Below are 13,570 nucleotides of genomic sequence, written 5' to 3'. Positions count from 1 at the left end.
ACCAGAAACGTTCAGAAACATTTTGTATTTGACAAAAAAATTACGTTAATTAGAAACTATATTTCCTAGCAGCAAAGGCTGTATGAAGACCATTTTATTTATTTATTTATTTTTGAAACAGAGTCTCACTCTGTTGCCCAGGCTGGAGTGAATGGCACACTCTCGGCTCACTGCAAGCTCTGCCTCCCGGGTTCAAGCAATTCTCCTGCCTCAGCTTCCCAAGCACCTGGGATTACAGGTGTGCACAACCACGCCCAGCTAATTTTTGTATTTTTAGTAGAGACAGTATATCCAAAGTGCTGGGATTACAGGCATGAGCCACCGCCCCCAGCTAAGTATGTAACATTTTTGAAATCACATTTTAGAAATGGAAAAGAGATTAGTGGTTGTCAATAGTTGGGGGTGAGAAGGAAGTGGATGTGGATACAAAAGGGCTACCTGAAGGATACTTGTGATGTTAGAACTGTTCAGTATGTTGACTAGTTATATAGAACTTAATACACAAACACACAATTGAATACAAGTAAAACTGGGGAAATCTGAATAAACTCAGTGGATTGTATTAATGTCAGTATTCACGCTGTTACATTAGACTATAATTTTGCAAAATTTTGCCTTTGGGGGACACTGGGCAAAGTATACAAATGATATCTCTGAATTATTTCTTATAATGGCAAGTGAATCTACAATTATCTCAGTAAAATTTTTAATTAAAAATGATAACAGGCCATGCGCGGTGGCTCATGCCTGTAATACCAGCATTTGGGAGACCGAGGCAGGTGGATCATTTGAGGTCAGGAGTTCGAGCCCGTCTACATTTGCTTTGACAAACAGATTCAAAAAATTACAATGAGCAAATAATTTATCGACATGTACAGAGCCGCTTTTAAAAAATATTTTGGAATTCTTGAAACTAGCTTATATATTTTCTTTAAACAAGGTACCTACAATCTTTTTTGACAATTTGGTTTAAAAAGTTTTTAATGAATTATGCATAGACATAAATCTTAATCTAATCCAAATCTGAATTATCAAAAATTATAAACTTCTTAGCATTAGTAGTAAGTTAATACTATAGTAAGTAGAGGGAAAGAAGAATGCTACCCATAATTAAATTGCTACACTTTTCAGGGATTGGCATCACATTTTTCTGAAAGAAAAGACAAATGTAAGACATCCTCAAAGGTATCATCAGATATATTGTGTTTATACAAGTTCCATTTAAGTTTAAGCTTTATTAGCTTTTCTATACCAAAAGAGGGAAAGCACTAACATAAGTAAAATGGAAATATATATATATATAAAATCCCAGCACTTTGGGAGGCCGAGGTAGGAGGACCACTTGAGCCCAGGAATTCAAGATCAGCCTGGGCAAGATAGTGAGACACATCTTCACAAAAAAAAAAAACAAAGAAAAAAAATAGCTGGACATGGTGGCAAGCACCTGTGGTCCCAGCTACTCAGGAAGCTGAGGCAGGAGAATCACTTGAGGCTTAGAGATCAAGGCTGCAGAGATCCGTGATTGTGCCACTGGATTTCTTTTTTTAGGATCAGAGAATGGACAAAAAAAGGGGGCATTTAGAAACTGTGCAGTGGAGGGGTTGCATGTAAGTGCGGTGTGTTACTGCTGGGTAGTGTCTCCCAAAAAATCAAACAGGCCCAAAATGAGAGGAATTTTCATATGAGGAGGAAAAAATCAGGATTATGTGATTTGAGGAATGTAGAACAGGAGGCATAGGGCTTGACTTCCTTTTACTAATCCTGAGATCTGTTTTCAAATTCTTCTAATTCATTCTAGGTGTATTGGTATTGCAGGCAGCTATTAAAGTATAAATATCTCTAGGCTGGACGTAGTGGCTCATGCCTGTAATCTCAGCACTTTAGGAGGCTGAGGTGGACAGATCTCTTGAGCCCAGGAGTTTGAGACCAGCCTGGGCAACATGGTGAAATCTCATCTCTATACACAAAAAGCCACAAAAATTAGCCAGGCATGGTGGCATGCACCTGTAGTCCCAGCTGCTCGGGATGCTGATGTGGGAGGATTGCTTGGGCCCCTGAGTTCGAGGCTGCAGGGAACCATAATGGAGCCACTGCACTCCAGCCTGGGTGACAGAGCGAGACCTTGTCTCAAATAAAATAAAATAAGAATAAAAACAAACAAAAAATATCTATAATGAGACTAGTCTCTTTTCTCATTTTCATTACTTGATACCTAAGAAAATTACTATATCAATTCTTTTTCCAAGACCCAAAGAAGAAAATCAAAGAACTTAAATTTTAGTAGATGAAAATGAAGAATGAACTGTTTCTCAGTCCTAGAACAAGAATGATACTGGAGACAAAGTTCTTTTTTTTTTTTTTTTTTTTTTTTGAGACGGAGTCTTGCTCTGTCCCCCAGGCTGGAGTGCAGTGGCGCGATCTCGGCTCACTGCAAGCTCCGCCTCCCGGGTTCACGCCATTCTCCTGCCTCAGCCTCCCGAGTAGCTGGGACTACAGGCGCCCGCCAACACGCCCGGCTAATTTTTTGTATTTTTAGTAGAGACGGGGTTTCACCGTGTTAGCCAGGATGGTCTCGATCTCCTGACTTCGTGATCCGCCCGCCTCGGCCTCCCAAAGTGCTGGGATTACAGGCGTGAGCCACCGCGCCCAGCCCAAAGTTCTTTTTTTTTCAAGATGGAGTTTTTTGCTCTTGTCGTCCAGGCTGGAGTGGAATGACATGGTATCGGCTCACTGCAACCTCCGCCTCCCGGGTTCAAGCGATTCTCCTGCCTCAGCCTCCCGAGTAGCTGGGATTACAGGTGCCGGCCAGCACACCCAGCAAATTTTTGTATTTTTAGAGAGACAGGGTTTTGCCATGTTGGCCAGGCTGGTATCAAACTCCTGACCTCAGGTGATCCACCCCACTTGGCCTCCCAAAGGGCTGGGATTACAGGCATGAGCCACCATGCCCGGCCTGACAAAGTTCTTAAGAATTTCATCCTTTACTTTTATTTTTCTTTACCATTTTTTTTTTTTTTTGAGACGGAGTCTTGCTCTGTCGCCCAGGCTGGAGTGCAGTGGCACAATCTCGGCTCACTGCAAGCTCCGCCTCCTGGGTTCACGCCATTCTCCTGCCTCAGCCTCTCCGAGTAGCTGGGACTACAGGCGCCCGCCACCACGCCCGGCTAATTTTTTGTATTTTTAGTAGAGACAGGGTTTCACCGTGGTCTCGATCTCCTGACCTAGTGATCCGCCCGCCTCGGCCTCCCAAAGTGCTGGGATTACAAGCGTGAGCCACCGCGCCCAGCCTTTTCTTTACCATTTTATGAAACTTGTGCTGTATTGACTTTACTAATGAGTTTCACTCACACTGTCTCTAAGAAACAAGCTACTTGGGAGGCTGAGGCAGGAGAATCGCTTGAACCCAGGAGGAGGTTGCAGTGAGCCGAGATCGCGCCACTGCACTCTAGCCTGGGCAACAGAGCAAAACTCTGTCTCAAAAAAAAAAAAAAGAAAAGAAAAAAAAGAAAAAAGAAACAAGCTACCATGTGGGACAAAATATAAACCAAGAAGGATGAACATATAAATCCTCCAGTATAAGTTTAAGTACCATCTCCTCCAGGGAGTTTTCTTGATTCCTAAAAGGGAGTTTTCTTGTTTGCTAAAAGGTAAGGGTAATCTCTTCTCTTACAGTATGTGATTTTCTTTTGACTGTTGTCTTATTCAATATTATACTATGTAAAAATCTCATCTCCTCTACTACATTAAATGTATCTAGGCCAGGGCAGTGGTTCATGCCTGTAATCCCAGTACTTCAGGAGGCTGGGGTGGGAGGATCACTTGAGATCGGGAGTTTGGGACCAGTCTGGCCAACCAAGTGAGAACCTGTCTCTATGAAAATTTTAATAATTATCCAGAGGTGGTGGTGTGCACCTGTAATCTCAGTTACTTGGGAGGCTGAGGTGGAGGATGGCTTGAGTCAGAAGTTAGAGTCTGTAGTAAGCTATGATTGTGCCACCAGCCTGGGTGACAGAGTAAGACCCTGTCTCCAAACAAACAAACAAATAAAGGTACCTAAAAACAGGAGCTATTTCTGTTATCTTTATCATCCCATACCAAGCACAAAAAATATGGATTGTAAAATCAAAGAACCAAACAGGGGAAAAACCTTAATGCGAAGTTAACTAATATAGATGATGATAGTGCTATTCTCCCAAACTAACCTTATAAAGATACAATAAAAATGTATTAGAAATCTAAAGTAAAAATAAAATATAGCACCATTACATGATTATTCTGTGATTTTAGGTTTGTACATGACTATTTTTTACACACTCAAAAGATGTAGTATGCTATGCTGCATTTAGTAAGAAGTGAAAAGTGTAAATTTTTACCACATCAGACTCCAGAGAAAATTCCAAATCCAAGGCCAGTTTCCAGAAGAGACCTGAATTGTGCAACATGAGTGGCTGCTCTGAGTAATTTGCCTGTAGAATGTTTGCATATCAAAGAAGCTGTTGCTAGGTGAACACATCACAGAGGTACAAAGAAAAAGGACCTTCTAAAGTGTTACAGTAAAACCTGTAGCTCTGGCTGGGCACGGTGGCTCACGCCTGTAATCCCAGCACTTTGCAAGGCCAAGGCGGGTGGATCACAAGGTCAAGAGATCGAGACCATCCTGGCCAACATGGTGAAACCCTGTCTCTATTAAAAGTATAAACATTAGCTGGGCGTGGTGGCGGGTGCCTGTAGTCCCAGCTACTCATGAGGCTGAGGCAGGAGAATCGCTTGAACCCGGGAGGCGGAGGTTGCAGTGAACTGAGATCACGCCATTGCACTCCAGCCTGGGCGACAGAGCGAGATGCTGTCTCAAAAACAAACAAACAAAAAACAACCTGTAGCTCTTTCCCCAATTAATGAAGTGAAAACACAAATGATTTTCATCAAGCATTAGTACCTTAAGTAATCTTAAGAAAGTGATCCCACCAAAAGTGAACAGTCCAGTAAACATGAAAATCATATTTTGGGCTTTTCTTTTGTGAAATTCTTGGCTAGGTCACATTTTGTACTCCAATACATACATCTCATCAAGGTAGAAGTACTTCGAAAGAAGGGGAAATGATGTTTCCATTTACTATTCCTAAAGCATTAGATGTGTTAAAAAACCGGGATTCTGGCCAGGTGCGGTGGCTCACACCTGTAATCCCAACATTTTGGAAGGTCGAGGCAGGTGGATCACGAAGTCAGGAGCTCGAGACTAACCTGACCAACATGGTGAAACCCTGTCTCTACTAAAAATACAAAAATTAGCCGGGCATGGTGGTGCACACCTGTAATCCCAGCTACTCAGGGGGCTGAGGCAGAAGAATTGCTTGAACCTGGGAGGTGGAGGTTGCGGTGAGTCGAGATCATGCCATTGCACTCCAGCTTGGGCAACAGAGCAAGACTTCATCTCAAAAATAAATAAATAAATAAATAAATAAATAAATAAATAAAGGCTGAGTGCAGTGTCTCATGCCTGTAATTCCAGCACTTTGGGAGAATGAGCCGGGTGGATCACCTGACGTCAGGAGTTTGAGACCAGCTTGGCCAACATGGTGAAACCCAGTCTCTACCAAAAATACAAAAATTAGCTGGGCATGGTGGCAGGTGCCTGTAATCCCAGCTATTCGGGAGGCTGAGGCAGGAGGATTGCTTGAACTCAGGAGGCAGAGATTGCAATGAGCTGAGATCACGGCATTGCACTCCAGCCTGGGTGACAGGAGTGAAACTCTGTCTCAAAAACAAACAAACAAACAAACAAACAAACAAAACAAAACAAAAACCCGGGATTCTAATTCTAGGAAATTTTTTTTTTTTTTTTTCTTCTGAGACAGAGTTTCGATCTGTCACCCAGGCTGGAGTGCAGTGCTGCAATATCGGCTCACTGCAACCTCTGCCTCCCAGGTTCAAAGGATACTCCTGCCTCAGCCTCTTGAGTAGCTGGGACTACAGGCACGTGCCACCATGCCTGGCTAATTTTTTGTATTTTTAGTAGAGACGGGATTTCACCATGTTGGCCAGACTAGTCTCGAACCCCTGGCCTCAAGTGATCCGCTGCCTCTGCCTCCCAAAATGCTAGGATTACAGGCGTGAGCCACCGCGCCTGGCCTTAGGAAAATATTTTTACAGCAGAAAAAGTATGTCCCAAATTTGTATTCTTGATACCAGAATCACCAGGAATATTATTCAAACATCATCTTATCTTCAAAGAATAATGAACCTTGAACCCACCCAAGTTCTGACTTAGTTGGTCAAGGGTGGAACCTAGACATAAATATATTTTTTAAAGCTATACAAGTTGGTCTAATGTGAATTTACTGCTAAATTCACTATAATTGAAGACAGTGCCCACTATCTACAATTACGTATAATAAAAATGAAGTGGGGAGAAACAAGTTACGCTCATAGGAATGAGAGTAATAGATAATAACTAAACAAAGAGAATAAGAAATAGGCCGGGCGCGGTGGCTCGCACCTGTAATCCTAGCACTTTGGGAGGCTGAGGTGGGCAGATCACAAGGTCAGGAGTTCGAGACCAGCCTGGGCAACATAGTGAAACCCCATCTGTACTAAAAATACAGAAATTAACAGGGCATGGTGGCACACGCCTGTAGTTCCAACTACTCGGGAGGCTGAGGCAGGAGAATTGCTTGAACCCAGGAGGCTGAGGTTGCGGTAAGCCAAGATTGTGCCACTGTACTCCAGCCTGGGCAATAGAGTGAGAATCCATCTAATAAAAAAAAAAAAGAAATACTCTGTTTCTCCTCTAAAATAAGATTTTAAAAAATATGTTTCTGGCCTGGCGCGGTGGCTCACGCCTGTAATCCCAGCATTTGGGAGGCTGAGGCAGGCGGATCACCTGAGGTCGGGAGTTTATAATATATAAAAAATATTTATATAATATATAACATACATATAATATATAATATACATATATAATATATAATATACATATAATATACATATATAATATATACTATATACATATACATATACAATATATGCGTATAATATATCATATATAATATATAGTATATATTCTATGTGCATGTTATATATAATATATAGCATATATATAGTATATACGATATATTATATATTATACATAATATTATGTATATATAGTATATATTGTGTATAATATACTATAGTATATTATATATGTGGATATATAATATATAATATATACATATATGTAATATATACATATAAACATATATGTTTCCAAGCTGCAGGTATTTAAGTATAAACAGACAGGAAATCTCTTATAAAGCTTAAATTCTGGCGGGGCATGGTGGCTCATGCTTGTAATCCCAGCACTTTGGGAGGCTGAGGCAGGCAGATTACCTGAGGTCGGGAGTTCGAGACCAGCCTGACCAACATGGAGAAACTCTGTCTCTACTAAAAATACAAAATTAGCCAGGCATGGTGGCACATGCCTGTAATCCCAACTACTCTGGAGGCTGAGGCAGGAGAATTGCTTGAACCCGGGGGGCGGAGGTTGTGGTGAGCTGAGATCACACCATTGCACTCCAGTCTGGGCAACAAGAGTGAAACTCCATCTCTCTATGTATAATTTAAAATATATCTATTATATATAAAACATATATATATGTGTGTGTTTCGAAGCTGCAGGTATATAAGTATGAACAAGACAGGAAATCTCTCATAAAGCTTAAATTCTGGCTGGGCGCCGTGGCTCACGCCTGTAATCCCAACACTTTGGGAGGCCGCGGCTGACGGATCTCCTGAGGTCAGGGGTTCGAGACCAGCCTGACCAACATGGTGAAACCCTGCTGTACTAAAAATGCAAAAATTAGCTGGGCATGGTGGCACATGCCTGTAATCCCAGCTACTTGGGAGGCTGAGGCAGGAGGATCGCTTGAACTCAGGAAGCGGAGGTTGCAGTGAGCTGAGATCATACCACTGCACTCCAGTCTGGGCGACAGAGCAAGACTCCATTTCAAAACAAACAAACAAAAAAGCTTAAAAGTTAAATTCTGGTGTAAAAGACAGGTAGCAAACAAATATATAAAGGAATAAAATCATTTTAGATAGTAGTAAGTGCTATGAATAAAACAGGTTAATGAGATAGTAATGGGGATGTAAATGAAGAGGTAACTTTTGATAGTGTAATCAAAGAAGGCCTTTTTTTGGATATAGCAACATAAAGAATATTATACATTTCATTAACCTGTCTTTATCATTTAAAAATGTATAAAAGCTAGTCACGCGTGGTGGGTGATGCCTGTAATCCCAACACTTTTGGAGGCAGGTGGATCACCTGAGGTCAGGAGTTTGAGACCAGCCTGGCCAATATGGCGAAACCCTATCTCTACTAAACATACAAAAATTAGCTGGGCGTGGTGGCAGGCATCTGTATTCCCAGCTACGCAGGAGGTTGACGAGGGAGAATCACTTGAACCTGGGAGGCGGAGCCTAGATCTCACCATTGCATTCCAGCCTGGGTGACAAGAATGAAATTCCATCTCAAAAAAAAAAAATTATGAAAGCTATCTTACATGTCTATACATATGTATCTGCTGTTCCTTTAACAACTGCATCCATCCTGACAGAAATTTTGTTTTTTGCTATTGAAATTAGTGCTGTGATTAACAGTTTTATACATGGTTTTTTTGTTTTGTTTTGTTTTTGCTTTTGTTTTTTTTGAGATGGAGTTTTGCTTTTGTTGCTCAGGTTGGAGTGCAATGGTGCAATCTCGGCTCACTGCAACCTTCATCTCCCGGGTTTAAGCTATCCTCCTGCCTCAGCCTCCCGAGTAGCTGGGATTACAGGGGCTGGCCACCACGCCCAGCTAATTTTTGTATTTTTAGTACAGATGGGGTTTCGCTATGTTAGCCAGGTTGGTCTTGAACTCCTGACCTCAGTTGATCCACCAGCCTCAGCCTTCCAAAGTGCTGGGATTACAGGTGTGAACCACTGCACCCAGCCTATACATCTTTCTTTATATGTAAATATTACTTTAAGATAAATTCGTAAACTGGGCGAGGTGGCTCACACCTGTAATCCCAGCATTTTGGAAGGTCATGGTGGGAGGATGGTTTGAGGCCAGGAGTTGGAGACCAGTCTGGGCAACATAGCAAGACTCTACCTCTACAGGAAAATTTTTTAATTAGTCAGGGGTGGTGGCATGTACCTATAGTCCCAACTACTCAGAAGGATCACTTGAGCCCAGGAGTTCAAGGTTGCAGTGAGCTGATTGTGTTACTGCACTCCAGCCTGGGTGACAGAGTAAAATCCTGTCAAAAAAAAAAAAAATCCTGGAAGTGGAATTACAATGTCAAAGAAAATACAAATTGAAAATTTTCGGGCCAGGCATGGTGGTTTACACCTGTACCAATCCCAGCACTTTGGGAGGCCAAGGAAGGCAGATCATGAGGTCAAGATTGAGACCATCCTGGCCAACATGGTGAAACCCCATCTCTACTAAAAATACAAAAATTAGCTGGGTGTGGTGGCGCCCACCTGTAGTCCCAGCTACTCGGGAGGCTGAGGCAGAATTGCTTGAATCTGGGAGGCGGTTTCAGTGAGCCGAGATCGTGCCACTGCACTCCAGCCTGGTGACAGAGTGACTCCAAAAAAAACATTTTTTTTCCCGTAGATATTATCATATCAAATTACCCCTCAAAAAGGCTGTAAAAAGGGGGCCTCTGCAAAAAGTAAACATTTTTTCTAGCAACTGCCTTTATAAGCATTTAAATAAAAATATTTTTTCCTTTTATTCACTGTGAAAGGTTGATTTTCATTCTTTATTTGACCAATTTGCAACACTTAACAGAATTAATTACTCCTTTTTCCATGAAACACATTCTTCACTTGTCTTCTGTTTTTTTTTTTTTTATTATTTGTTTTTGAGACAGAGTCTCACTCTGTTGCTCGGGCTGGAGTGCAGTGGCATGATCTTGGCTCGCTGCAACCTCTGCCCCCTGAGTTCAAGCAATTCTCCTGCCTCAACCTCCCTAGTAGCTGAGATTACAGGTGTGTGCTACCACACCTGACTAATTTTTGTATTTTTATAGAGACGGAGGTTTCGCCATGTTTGTCAGGCTGGTCTCGAGCTCCTGACCTCAAGTGATCCACCCACCTTGGCCTCCCAAAGTGCTGGGATTACAGGTATGAGACACTGTGCCAGGCCTCCTCACTTGTCTTCTAAGGTGGGATGCTCTTGGGGTTTTCCTTAGAACACACTGGACTCTCCTTTCCTTTTAAGAGACAGGGTCTTGCTCTGTTCCTAGGTTGGAGTGCAGTGTGATGATTATAGCTTACTGAAGCTTCCAACTCCTAGGCTCACAGGATCCTCCCACCTCAGCCTTCTGAGTAACTGGGACTATAGGCATATGCCACCAAGCCCAGCTAACTTTTTAAATATTTATTTATTTTGAGATGGAGTCTCGCTCTGTCTCCCAGGCTGGAGTGCAGTGGCATGATCTCGGCTCACTGCGACCTCTGCCTCATGGGTTCAAGGGATTCTCCTGCCTCGGCCTCCCGAGTAGCTGGGATTACAGGTGCCAGCCATCATGCCCAGCTAATTTTTGTATTTTTAGTAGAGACGGGGTTTCACTGTGTTGGCCAAGTTGGTCTCAAACTCCTGACCTCAGCTGATCCGCCCACCTCGGCCTCCAAAGTGCTCGGATTACAGGCGAATTTTTTAATTTTTATTTTTGTAGAGACAGGGTCTTGCTATGTTGCCAAGGCTGTTCTACAAACTACTGGATTCAAGTGATCTTCCTGTATTTGGTCTCCCAAAGTGCTGGGATTAGTAAAGGTGCAGCCACAGCTCCCAGCTGGACTCTCGTTTTCAATCTTCCCTCTTGGTTCCTCCTGTCTCCTTGCATTATGAACACTGAAAGGTTCTAGGTGTCAGTCTTTGGTCCTCTCTCTACCTACAATACCTTTGGTTGGATCTCATTCATTCTCATGGATTTAAATATCTTCTCTCCATTTGGATGTCTAAGAGAAATCTAAAAATGTCTAAAGCCGAATTCATAATCTTAACCCCAAAACCTAGTCCTTCTACATTTTACTTTATTTCAACTCAGCGAATGGCAACTCCATCTTTCCAGTTGCTCAAAGCAAATCCCTGCTTTCTTTTACATTCCAAGTTCCTCTCTTCATTAAGGTTTCTGCTCAAGTCAGATGCCCAAAGAAATCTCTCTTACCACATTTCTGAGACAAAACTCTCCTACCTCCCAGCATCACTGCTTATCCTCTTAGCTTGCCTATTTTTAAAATATAGCATGTCATAATCTCTAAAATTAGCCTATGTATTTCTTTAACTTGATCGTTGTCTCCTCCACCAGAATATGAGCTGAGAGCAGAAACTTTGCTGGTTCACTAGGGTATCTCTAGCATTTATAGCAGTGCTGTTGGCATAGTGGCCACTCAATAATTATTTGCTCCTGAATGAATGATTTATGCAACTCATACATAGATACTGTCAAAAACCAGGCTGTTGAGATGGCAAAGGCAGTAGATTTAGAGATGAAACATCAGGTTTGGGGCCTATACCAGCTACAGCTATGCAGCTTTGGGTATTATCCTTCAAAGTCTATCCCTCTCTGTAAAATGGGGTTTCTGCCATCTTCCTCAACAAATAAGAAAGCTGGAATAGTCAGTATCTATTTGATAGTATAAGACAAAAGATTCACTATCTGCAATTTACCAGAAACATTTCCTTCAATTTTCTTCTTAATTTCACTTGTTTAGGTACAACACAATATGAGACAATGTGTTTTAGGGTTATTATTATAATGTCATTATATTTACTAAGTCTGTGCCTTTAACATATCACTTGTGCAAACTTTAAGAATAGTAACTTTAAGGACATGCACAGTGGCTCAGGCCCATCATCCCAGCATTTTGGGAGGCCGAGGGAGACTAATCCCTTGAGATCGAGACCAATCTGGTCAACATAGTGAAACCCCAACTTTACCAAAAATAGAAAAATTAGCCGGCGTGGTGGCATGCGCCTGTGGTCCAAGCTACTCGGGGGGCTGAGGTGGGAGGATCATTTGAACCCGGGAGGCAGAGGCTACAAAGAGCGGAGATCATGCCACTGCACTCCAGCCTGAGCGACATAGTGAGACTCCGTCTCAAAAACAAGAACAAAAAATATATTAGAAATAATTACCAGAAATAGAAAATCACAAGAGATTATCTAATCCCACATATGGGGCTACCATAAATAACCTCAGAATTTAGAAATAAGAAAAAAATACTAAAAGCCCCCAAATTAATAAAAAATCAGTTTTAGGCCAGGTGCAGTGGCTCACGCCTGTAATCCCAGGACTCTGGGAGGCTGAGGCGGGTGGATCACGAGGTCAGGAGTTCAAGACCAGCCTGGCCAAGATGGTGAAACCCCGTCTCTACTAAAAATACAAAAATTAGCCGGGCGTGGTGGCGGGCTAATTAGGTGGCGCCTGTAATCCCAGCTACTCGGGAGGCTGAGGCAGAGAACTGCTTGAACCCGGGAAGCGGAGGTTGCAGTGAGCCAAATCGTGCCACTGCACTCCAGCCTGGGCGATAGAGTGAGACTCCGCCTCAAAAAAAAAAAAAAAAAAGTTTTAGATGAGCTCTGCCAGTAGTTGAAACAGGCCACCGTCAGAAACGGCTTGTAAAAGAAACCCGGTATCTGGTCAAGTCCTAAGTGACCTGAACCACGCATCTTCAGGACAATACTGGGATGACTGCAACCTGAGCGCGGTTCCTAGAGCAGAGCAAGCATATTCCTTGGACTCAGTAACTCAAGAGGCCTGTCCTCTCCAGCATCCCAGCTGCCGCCGCCCTGTCAGGCTTCCCAGGCAATTGTCCATCTTATTCCTTCTCCAGCGTGGACGCTTAAGGGGAGGGAGCATCCCTCCTCGAGGGTCAACTGGCATCTAGCTTATGAAGACCGCGTGAGTTCTCCAACCCCAGACTTGCTGCAGGGCGGGGACGTGGGGGTGACAAAATCTAGACTACAACCCTCCCTGAGCCCTGGCAACCCCGGGGTGACTCCAACACCGAAGAGGCCACGCGCGCTCCAGCTCTGACACTCCTTCCAGCTCGGCGGGGCCTGAAACAGCGGGCTAAGCTTCACCTACGGCTGAGCGTCAGATTCAGCTGAGGAGATTCTAAAAGCGCGATGCTGGGCCCAGACCCAGGCCCTCCAGAGCAGAACGCGGAGGGGCCCGACCCCAGTCTGGTGGCGTAGGTGTGTGACAAAGTATGAGGGCGCGCCAAGCTCTCCAGTTCCAAATCTGCTGTCGAGTCCAGCGCCCGCCACGCTCCCGTGCGGGGACCCACCCAAAACTCCCTGGAAGCCGGGCGATTCAGACGCCGCCACCGCGTCCCCAGAGACTGGGCGGAAACCGGAGACGCGCCTCCCGAACCCGCGAAACTGTCTCCCGCGAGACTGCCCCGCTCCAGCCCCGCTCCGCAACTCTACTCCCTGATTGGCTGGAATTAGGGCCGGGTTCCGGAGTCCTTTCCAGCTCCCTCTTCGGCCGGGTTTCCCGCCGAATACAAAGGCGCACTGTGAACTGGCTCT

At 43.6% G+C, this 13,570-nt stretch overlaps 1 long non-coding RNA gene across 2 annotated transcripts in view; it reads right to left on the bottom strand.

The window, feature by feature from the left end:
- The window catches only part of LOC134737323 (uncharacterized), a 45,331-nt gene that overhangs the window by 31,645 nt on the left and 116 nt on the right, over positions 1 to 13,570 (bottom strand). Inside the window, exon 1 of one of the 2 annotated variants that reach the window (XR_010122106.1) lies at positions 13,327 to 13,546. The exons of the other annotated variant lie outside the window; for it this stretch is intronic. This is a non-coding gene — a long non-coding RNA (uncharacterized lncRNA). Of the gene's footprint in view, positions 1 to 13,326; positions 13,547 to 13,570 lie in introns of those variants that run through there. 2 annotated transcript variants of the gene reach the window in all.

The sequence above is a fragment of the Symphalangus syndactylus genome, chromosome 8, assembly GCF_028878055.3.
Source record: "Symphalangus syndactylus isolate Jambi chromosome 8, NHGRI_mSymSyn1-v2.1_pri, whole genome shotgun sequence".
NCBI lineage: Eukaryota > Metazoa > Chordata > Mammalia > Primates > Hylobatidae > Symphalangus > Symphalangus syndactylus.
The sequence above is the reverse complement of the archived record's forward strand: the minus strand, read 5'-3'. Positions and strand labels throughout refer to the sequence as shown.